Here is a 10896-nt window from a genome sequence, read left to right as displayed (position 1 = left end):
TACATCAAGCCTATTACTTCTCCCTGAGCCAGAGCATGCATTGTAAAATAATTCTCTCTTTTCTTCTCTCCTAAGTTTTGCTTTTCAAGTACCCCTCACATCTTTGAGAATTTTTCCTCCATTTGTTAATTACTCCCCGTGCTCACTTTTTTTTTAAATTTTAATTCACCTAACCTCAGCTTCCTGCCAGTGGATTTACCAGTCCTTTGCCTGTTGAACGGGAGACTCCTGCTTACCCAGACCCCAGGAGGTCGCTGCTGTGGATGTGGTCTGGAGAGAGGGGCTCAGCTGAAGTACGTGTGACTCTCAGGAATAGCACTGTGCCAGAGAAGATGATCGTTTAGAGACTAATAAGGGAAAGTGGAGACTAGACAGAAAAGCTAAACCTCGTCTACTAGTAAATTAATCAGTAGGGGAAAGTTTATTCCCCTTTACAGGCAGTTTGTTAACACAGTCCCTTGCTCAGTTTAAAAAGCTGGAGGTGCAGTTAATACCCAGGGTGCAATCAGGAATAGGTGGCCAATTCACAAAACTTGAAAAAAATTTTTTTCTAATTCCTTCAGGGGTAGAGTAGGGAGGAGAACATATAGAACAGCATAGAATATGGAATGATATGGCTCAGAGGAGCCTCAAAAGGCTTAGATTGCCCCACAACCTGCAGCAGGATCCGTCCTATCTAAAATGCTACCTAAGACAAATATTTGTCTGAACTCCAGTGATGGAGAATCCACATCCTTTCTGGGCAACTGATATCAGTAATGGAATATTAGAAAAATCATTCTTAATTTCTGCATCACCCACGTGGTGATTCAGCAGCTGCACTTAACGTGCTGGGTTTTGGGTAGAAGCTTCTGGCTCAGGAGGAGGTGGGGGACAGCCTGGGTATGAAGTCAGCCTCAGACAGGAGAGTGCTTTTGCCACGAGAGCACAAAAATGTATTTGAAGGATAAATTCCATACATATATATGTGTGTATCTGTGTATATCTATGTAGACATATCTATTTATACATATATGTGCATATATATAACCATATAAAAACATATTTGCTCACTGTCAAAACCCTCATCCCCTAAAGCTTTGAGAAGCAACTTTTAAACTTGCAAGCCTAAACTAGGTTAGAAATGAAAGCGCCACAGCAATCAACATTAAATTGTATTTGTACCGTGAATCATCTGTTGAAGACTGTAATAATAAGCATGCATAAAACAATGGCAATTTACTCACAGATTAACAGTACTGCTGTCAAGGTAGCTAGGCTTTTAAACCCGTAAAACTACCTTGCTGTGATAAAAACAGGGTTACCCAAGGGCATTCCCTTTTTCCAATAATTCGCTGAGAAATTCCAATCTGTGTCAAAGCAACTTGTAAATGACAAAGAGCTTTTGGGATAACTCAGTGCAGCTATAGTTTTGCCTTGCATGTTCTAATCGGTGCACGCTGGGTCTTTTTTTGTGTTCCTGCCAGGTTTCTGTATTTCAAACACCTTCTGTGAAACTCTGGCAATGAAATCTCTGCATTTGACAAGGAGAAAGGCTCTTGCAATGGTATTCCTCTACTAATCATGCCACCTGAAGCCTCCCAGCCATGGAGAGGGCTAGGCTTTTGGACCTTCTTTTTCCAAAAACACCCTCCTGCCACAACAGAACTAAAATTTCTGATCCATGTGTTATTCTATCAGGCTTTATAGCAACCACAGATCGGCTAGGAGAGAGCAGTGGGGTTTGACTAGGCAATGTTGTGTCTCCGAGCAGCGATGCTGTTACTTAATTATGGTCAGATTTCAATGAGATTTCAGAGTCAATGATAGTCCTTAGGGATTTTTTTTTTTCCATCCAGAAAGTAGCAGCTGTGGAAGAAAGAAGAGTAAATATTCAGCACAGGAGCTGGATGGAGCCTTGATTTTCTGTGAAATACCCACATTCTTTCTTAAGGTCTTAGTGAGAATTTTAGCATGGTCAACTGGACCTATCATGGGCAGAATCCCTGCCTTGCCTCAGTCTTCTTGAAGGTAAAGGAGAGAAGTGCAGGAAGTCCAGCAATTTCTAAACCGTGTGAAATGTGCTTTATGCTGTGTTGTGAAAATGAAATTGGAGAGCTGGGCATAATAAATGGTAGGTAATGTTTCCAGAAAATGTATAAAAATTATTTTTGATGTCTACACCCTATCCTCCAAGCCCCAAGACATCTATTATCCACCAGCATTGCACACAGGAAATCTTTAAATTTGGCTAAGTTTGGTTTATTGAACGGAACAGAACTGAACATTTTGCTCTAAACCCTTTTTTCTTGGCCTCATGAGATTTCAAGATGGGTTACTATCTCTGACTTGTCCTTCCCACCCTCTTGGCAGGACTCTGTCTCCCAGGATGCCGTAGGGACTGGGTGGTGTGGTCCATCCTGCAAGTCAAGCATCGATGTGACTTTTGATGATATGTTCAACCACAGTAAATATCCTGTGTCCTTTTTTCCTTAGGGAAAAGGGGCGATCAGACCTTTACTTTCTGTCTTTTCTTTGCTCCCAGCTTACAGATCAGGTCCTTCTGCCATGTTCCTGAGTCGATTTTGCACAACAGGTTTTCTGTCCTGTTTCCTGGCCATGTACAGATGTCTTGGATAGCTTAGGATGGCTCAAATGGCATGAAACATCTACACTCAGGCAAAATTTTTCTTTTTTCTCTAGATCTCCATAATGGAGTTTAAACATCTGGCTCATACTCGGACACGTTATTGGAATGCAGATGTCTTAATCCGTGAGCTGAATCCCACTGAAGGTACCTAGAAAAAGCAAACCTACTTGTCAGTGGCCTTAATGTCACTATGCATGATGTGTGTCCCCATGGAGGGACATGTAGAGGTCAGAAAGTGGAAAAGAAGTTGAAACCTTTGTACAAGGCGGCTGAAGTTTCTTGGGAAATCTCTGGGCAACTCCCAGCCCTAGCTACAAGACTGTCCTCTGTGGAAAGATCTTAAATGTCAGTCTACTGAGGAGATGGTTTTCAATTTCTGAGTGGTGTTCAGTAACAGAAATTTCCCTGCAGCAATGGCAAAATGGTATAACCGCATCGATTTAATGTGCGTTGGAGACTAACCTTGAGCTTTCTGTATATTTCCTCGTTTTAGCCTGTGGGCAGAGAAGTGAATAATGTAACTGTGGCATGGATGGGCTACCCAGCACGCAGGTGAAGGGGACATACAAACGGCTGTACCGGTTCAGAGCCTGGATCCTTCTAGCTGGGTCCCTGCTCTCTGATGGTGGAAATTTCAGGAGGGATAGGTGGAAAGAAAAAGCCTACAGCGAAATACCCCTTGAAATATTCTCCCAGATGACAACAGTCGCCGCCTGTTGTGGTTTATCCCCAGCCGGCAACTAAGCCCCACGCAGCTGCTCGCTCACTCCCCCTGGGTGGGATGAGGGAGAGAATCAGAAGAGTAAAAGTGAGAAAACTCATGGGTTGACATAAAGATAATTTAATAGGAAAAGCAAAGCAAAATAAGGAATTCATTCCCAACTTCCCACGGGCAGGCAGGTGTTCAGCCATCTCCAGGACAGCAGGGCTCCATCACGCTAAGTCATGGTGACTTGGGAAGAGAAATACCATCACTCTAAACACCCCCCTTCCTTCTTCTTCCCCCCACTTTATATTCTAGGCTTGGTGTCATACGGTCTGGAATATCCCTTGGGTCATTTGGGGTCAGCTGTCCCCAAAATGCCTTGACTCTGTGTAAGCAGTGCTCAGCAGTAAGTAAAACATCCCTGTGTTATCAACACTCTTTTCAGCACAAATCCAAAACACCGCCCCGTACTAGCTACTATGAAGAAAATTAACTCTGTCCCAGTCAAAACCAGCACACTGCCTCGGGGACTTCTCAGCTCAGAGATTATATAAATGTTTCCAACAGCCCTTGAGGGACTTTTCTGTCATGAAGGCACCTAATTGCTATTCTAACTCCTACAGACTTTTGGCAGATGCAATATCTTGTGATGCGTTCCACCATTTAAATATGCGCCGTGTGAAGAATTATCTTGCTTTGTTCATTGTGATAATTGGGTTTGATGTCATTTAGTTCTTGTATTATGAGAAACAGTGATCATCCACTACTCATCCTCCCCCTGACACTCCTGATTTTATAGACCTCCGTTATGTTCTTCCTCAGTCATCTGTTTTCCAGGAAAGTGCCCTTTGATTTAATTGTTCTTTGGATGGAAACTATCCCATATCTTTGGTCAACTTTGTCAGCCTTTTCTGAACCTTTTCTAAGTCCATTCTACCTTTTTTGAGCTGGGCTAATCAGAGAAGCAAAGTAGTCAAATTAAACGTACATCATAGATTTATTCAGAGATGCAAAGATATTTTCAAGGTTATTCTCCAACTCTTCCACTCTCCATTTCTTTCCCCAAATTCCCTAATGTGCAATTTTCACCTGTGACTGCTATCAAATATTGATCCGATGTTTTCATACTATATCCTCTTTTGATTTTCCCTTTTGCCTTTCCCTTTCCCGTCTTAGATCTATATCTCCTATATCTATATATCTCATATATCTCAACAGGTGACCCTCCACAAAGCCTCAGCAGCATTTTTGGTAACATCTTGCAAGTGCTAGGCTGTCCCTGGCAGGTTTTCCTGGTGAGGTTCCCATCTCGTGATGTGCCGGGCTTAGGGTGGGCAGAAAACCACCCGGGTTTGCCCAGTGGTGTGGCAACCCTGGGGTGAAAACTTCCTAGATGGGGTCAGGGGAACAGAGCTGTGGGACTTAAATAGGCGAAACGCCTCGGTGGGATAGAGGAAAGCAAGCATAGACTTAGCAGAGTGAGATGACATGTTGGCTGTGGAGCTAGCCAGGTCCAAAGAAAACTACTGGAAGAAGCAAAGAGAGACCAGGATGAGATGATGTTGTGGTTTAAGCCCAACCAGCAGCTAAGCACCATGCAGCTGTTTGCTCACTCGTCCCCTCACCCTAGTAGGATGGGGAGGAGAATCGGGGAAAAAAAAGTAAGACTTGTGGGTTGAGATAAGAACAGTTTAATAATTAAAATAAAATATAATAATAAAATATAATAATAGTAATAATAATAGTAATGACAAGGAAGATAACAAAAAGAGAGAGAAATAAAACCCAAGAAAGACAAGTGATGCACAATGCAGTTCCTTACCACCTGCTGACCGATGCCCAGCCAGTTCCCGAACAGCAGTTGGCCCTTTCCAGCCAACTTCTCCAGTTTATATACCGAGCATGATGTTCTATGGTATGGAATATCCCTTTGGCTAGTTCGGGTCAGCTGTCCTGGCCGTCCTCCCTCCCAGCTTCTTGTACACCTGCGTGCTGGCAGAGCACGGGAAACTGAAAAATCCTTAAATTAGGATAAGCAGTACTCAGCAACAACTAAAACCATCAGTGTGTTACCAACATTATTCTCATACTAAATCCAAAATACAGCACTGTACCAGCTACTAGGAAGAAAATTCACGCTGTCCCAGCTGAAGCCAGGACAGATGAGATGAAAAAGCAGAAACTGCTAGGGGTCCAGACATCCCCCCAAATGGGGATGCAGAAAGAGAATAGCCAAATACATCCAGATACTAAAAATGGAGTGATTGGCTTTCTGCAGTGTCTCTGCGCTATCTTCTTTATCTACCATGTGTCACTGGCAAGGCAATACCCAGGCTATTCGTTAGGCTAGACTGGAATCTGGAAAAGAATATACTTAACTTTTTGGGGAGCATGAGTGGTCAAGCACAGATCACAGTCCCTAGTGAGCTCGATTGCCTTCTCTGGCCTCAGAAAGGGTGCTAAATGAAGAAGCCATCCCCAAAAGTATACTGATACTCCAAACTACAAGGCAGTGCCCAGGCTCTGCCCAGGTTTAGCTCCAGTGCACTGGGACCCAAATATACCAGGTCAGTGAACGCTGAGTCTCAAATGCTGACAAGTCCATCATGGAGTGGAGAGCAAGCCAAATACCAAGTGTTGGCTTCCCTCAAACCTGAACAAAAATGCAAAAAAAAAAAAAAGATCATAAAAATAGTAATGAATTTAGCTGGACAGTTATCACCAGGCTTTTAGGGGTGTGCCTTATCCCACTGACAATCAAAGCGCACATGCTCCTCCTGATTAACTGCTCTTTGGATCACAGCCAGCGGTAGGAAGGTGCTTTGCAAATCACCTGCCCACTGGTCTCCCACCAGAGCAGAAGAAAGCCTCTTCTGCAGCTGGAGGTTGTCTACAAAGTCCGTGCCATGGGGAAGGGACACCAAGAGACAAGGGAACCCACTCCCATCAGGATCGAGATGCCCCAGCACTCTTCTCCTTCTGAGTGGATCGACTTTGCCCTGGCAATGCCCAGCCAGCACACGGAGAGCGTGAGGAGTAACAGCGTAGGTTTTGGTGGCCAGGAGGAACAGATTTGGCGTTGCATGGGGCAAAGGAGACAAGAAGGCACTGGGAATGGCACAGGTCACGTATGATCCCTGCGAGGCTGCATTAATAGATGCACGGTCTTTTGCAGGCTGCCGTGAGATGAGATTGCTAAACCAGACCAGCACCAGCTCAGGCTCTGACAGACACCAGGACAACGTAGCCGTGGGCCCTGACCCTGCCTGCATAGCTCAGGCTACACAATGTTCTTAATGGATTAAACTTGGGGTGAGGAAGGATGCCAAAAGCAAGATGCCCAGCCCAGCCTTGTGGCTCCAAAGGCTCATTCAGTCCTCATGGCCACGGCATGGGTCTTTCTTATCGTACCCTTGAAGAAGTCAACAGTAAAGCATCTAATGCTTTCTTCCTGGCATCCAAGCAGGGCAGCAGCCTGGCTTGACAGTCATACAGAGGGAAAGAAATCCCTCTCAAAAAATGTGAGCAGCATCAGTCAAGAGCATCCTTTGCTGCGGGCTTGCCAGGGGACACAGCATCCATCCCCCTTCCCCAGCATCAGTCTGACTCAACCACAGATGAACATTAGCAAAACGCACAGCGAAGTCATGACAATCTTTCCCCAGAGCTGTTGAGTTGCATTTGGTGGCTGCTCTCTTTGCCTCTGCCTGGAGCTGTGCCTGAAGGGCAGGCAGCCTTGAGCTGTGTTTGGTCATTTGCATGGTAAAGAAATATTTCTGGAGTACTTGTTGGATGTTTTCAGAGCTCTTTTTCTCCCCTCACCACGTTTCAGACTCTGTTAGGTGATATTGCTCTAGCATACTGGAGGTGAGGCAGGTGTTTTGTCTTCTTTTGCTGTTTTGCTCTCTGGGCTTTTCAGCTGAGAGTCCTTCCCATGCTACCCAGCCCCAAGACACAACTGCCCAGTATCTAGAGGTGTCATCAGGCTGCATTTTGTGAAATAAAGTACCTGGAGTGAGACGGGAACATAAGAAATGCTGTTTCCATTTCACTACAGGTAGTGCTTTTGTGAGTAACGCTGGAATTTTAACTTTAGAAGAAAAATAAAAAAATTCCAGAAAAATTTTCAACAAGCTGAAATTTCAGTTTTCATTAAAAAACCCTACTTTGATGGCAATTCTTTCACGAGAGCTTGCTTCTGACCACCGACTACACAACAGCCTTCCCTCCTCCACTCCCATGGGTGCATCCAGATTCCTCCTGCTCCAGGGACCATCTCAGAGAAGACGTCTGGTGCAACCCCTTCATCCCTGCATGGCACAAAGCTGAGAGTGTCCTCTTCTGACTTGTTTTTATCATAAATTCTTGCATGTGGGAGCCATTATCCTTGTGAAATTACAAAAAAGTCTTTGAGAAAAAACAGCAGTGGATAATTTGCAGGTTTTTCTTCCTCCCTCCCTCATCCCCTACAAACCCTGTTTTAAAAATCAGACACAGGAACAATTCACAGCAACAGTTTTGACAGGTTTGTGCATGTATTTGGTACAAACAAACAAAAATATGTGCATTCTGTTTCATAGAGCTTACATCAATCTGACAGAACTTGAATCACAAAACAGAAATACTCTGGCTAATAAATACATCTGGGGATGAAAAATAAAAATCTATACATAAAAAATTCCAATGTCTGCTAAAGAAAATGTACACTTATATACACACTGTAAACAATAGTAATGCAACCCAACTGTAGTCCAGCTCAGGCTGACAGGGACCTTCCTTCCCCCTTAAATAAGACTCGTGAGAGTCTATTGACATAAAAGCTGCTGTTCACCATCCTAAACACTTGGTTCGTTGAAACAGCAAGGTCTGATGATGCAATAGTGACATGAAGCCAGTGCCATGGGGTGAGAGCTGCTGGAAAACCAAGGTACGGGTGCTTTGGGAAATGGCCTGCTTGGCAAATTTGGAGAAACGGGGCCATATCCTCAGCTGGTCGCACCCTTGTGGGTCCAGAGAAATCAGTGGGATCACACCAAATTTACATGCTGAAGGTCTGAGACCATTTTTCCAAATCTGGGAGAGCTTGGAGATTTAGGGAATCAAAGAGAAATGCACGATTTTAGATACTCAGCTCATACTTCAGACAACATTGTCCTTCCTCCCCTGCCAGCAAAGGCAGCCCTGTCTGCTCTAAATGAAGCTTTACACGAACAGCCTCAGAGTCCAGTCCTGGCATTGCTTCTTCTGACGCAAGATGCTAAAGCAAAGGGGGGTTCTGGCTTAGGTGAGAAACAAGTATTTTGCCTGAATGCAGCACAGCAGAGCTCAAAACTTTCCTACAGCACAGTATCTCTCGGAGCCGGATCAAATGCAGTAAGCAAATGAGCCAGAGTTCTGGCATTTATGTGTGTGTATGCATATGTGTGCTTAAATAGACTTTATCCTCATTTTTTCTCCCTTGTAGGTCTGTAAAGAATTGGGATGGAGAGGCAGTAAACCTCCAGACTAATCTTTCTTTCCCTTCTGGATGCTTTCAAGGGGCTGGAGGCTGTAAATGTAAATATTTCAAAAATGGGGAAAGGGGAAAGAAGAAAGAAGTATATTTAAAAGATCAGGGAGAAGTCTAAGCAATAATGTCAACTCATTCATGGGAATTAACTTCTTGCTAGCAATTGTTAAAAGCCTCTCCAAAGTCTCAATTTATAGGAGAACATCTGCCCATTTATAGGAGAATGTCTGCCCATTTATAGGAGAATATCTGCTATTTTGGAGATGACACATATATAAATAAATATAGTAAACGGTGTAGGTGTATGTGTATGTTCATGGATGCACATGTTACCATGTGCGATGGGTGCCTGGCTGTGGAAAGACACCAGATAAACCTGATCCTGAGCATCAGAGAACATTTAATGGCAAAGGTCCATCTTCCCCTTGACTAGGCTTTCACTTCTGATGATATCTCTATCAGCTCGTCCTAAACTGTGTCCCCAAATTGCTTACATTACGCACTTGCATGTGTTAGACCTGCAAAGCAGCGTCACCAGAACAGGGTCCCAAAAATGCAGATCTGGGTGCATTTACTCTCTCCGACAGTGGCATGTGTGCACACACATCCTGAGAGACGGGTGGAAGGTGGAAGGAGTAATGCTTTCACCTCGACCTTCCACGCATCTCTGCTCTTCAGCAGCTGCCCTCTCCCTGATGTCTTCTCTGCTACGTCCCCAGTGCCAGCAGTGCACTTTCCCATCAGGATCCCCCAAAAGCCCAGGAAACCAGTGGCAGCTGCAGTCCTGACACTGCAAAATGACTTTCTGTGTTACCCCATCATCACTGTAGGGTCTCACTTCCCTTGAAGGCCAAAGAAATGGGGGGAAAAAAAAAAAAAAAAGATGTATTTCACCACAGAGGTTCCCATGCAGTACTGGGCCCTTGCTTTGGTAGGGTTGAACTCCTCAAGCTGGCAACCTCTGGCTGATTTTGCAGACACCGGCAAACATGCAAGCAGTAATGAGCCTGGGTTCAGTGTAAGGGCAATGCTGCCCATGTGCCTTTGTGGGATTTGCTGCTGGGAGGAAAATATTTGGACAAAATCTGCAGGATTTTGTGCAGCAATTTGTCCAGTTCAGAGTCTGGCATTGAGTAAAGGGCAGAAGGGTGTTAAGGGTGTTGAGATGGGACCAACTCCAGATATCATGTCTCAGTATGCACTGTACAAAAAAGTAAAAAATAAAAGAAGTCCAACTTTTCCTCTGTTTTGATTTCCTTTAAAGCAAATAAACAGCAGAAAGAAAGGTGACATTCTCTTTGCTATGCCTAGGAGCCTTTCATCTTCCTTTGATAGCCACCCTTAAGAGGATTAGCTAGATGTGCTGCAGGCACATTCATGAAAGACTCCTAATGGGTTTGGGGGACAGTGCTGATGTGGATGAGTTTCCATCCAGGACACGCTTAGTGTCATGTTTCCACTCCTCAACTTCATGTTCCTGTTCTTCAGTCACCTGGCTTGAGACACTGCACCTCAGATCCAGACTTTGCCTCCATCGCCTACATGTCTCCTGCCTCTGCTCACGGCTTAATCTGATGGTCACTCATTGTGGTTCCGTGCCTGTCTGAAATTTGATAAAACCAGTGCCTGCAAGGCATGGCCAAGTAGAGTTTGGGTGACCATTTTCTGAGTTGCAAAGCATGATTTGTGTGAGCCAGGCCAAGGTGGGCTTGTCATGGCTCCAACGTCCCTGAGGCCCCCGGAGGAGGCCATGGTGCTCTCCTGAGGGGACCTCACACTGGGGCTGTGAGCAGGGCAAAAAAACCCCTTATTGACATTGTCTTTGACCATTCTAGTGGACATAACCAAGGGCAATTGTTGATAGCCACCAAAGGCTTTGGTGTATCAGATATGTGGGAAGCCACTTAAGGGAAGAGTCATGGATGTGACCCTGACTGGGGAGAAGATCCATCTACACAAGGGAGCTCCAACTGCATGCCAGCTCCCTTTTAGCTTTGACTCTATGGGTAATAGAAACGGGCCCCAAACTCCGCCATCTCACCTTTCCGGTGT

At 44.7% G+C, this 10896-nt stretch overlaps 1 protein-coding gene across 1 annotated transcript in view; it reads right to left on the bottom strand.

Annotated features, from left to right (window-relative positions):
- Positions 1-7883: 7883 nt before the first annotated feature.
- The window catches only part of ADRA1D (adrenoceptor alpha 1D), a 49801-nt gene continuing 46788 nt past the window's right edge, over positions 7884-10896 (bottom strand). The window contains exon 3 of the transcript XR_007504549.1: positions 7884-10825. The gene's annotated coding sequence lies outside the window, so the exon portion shown is untranslated. The remainder of the gene's footprint in view (positions 10826-10896) is intronic.

This window comes from Accipiter gentilis, chromosome 3 (genome assembly GCF_929443795.1).
Source record: "Accipiter gentilis chromosome 3, bAccGen1.1, whole genome shotgun sequence".
NCBI lineage: Eukaryota > Metazoa > Chordata > Aves > Accipitriformes > Accipitridae > Astur > Astur gentilis.
This window is presented reverse-complemented; position numbering and strand designations above follow the sequence as displayed.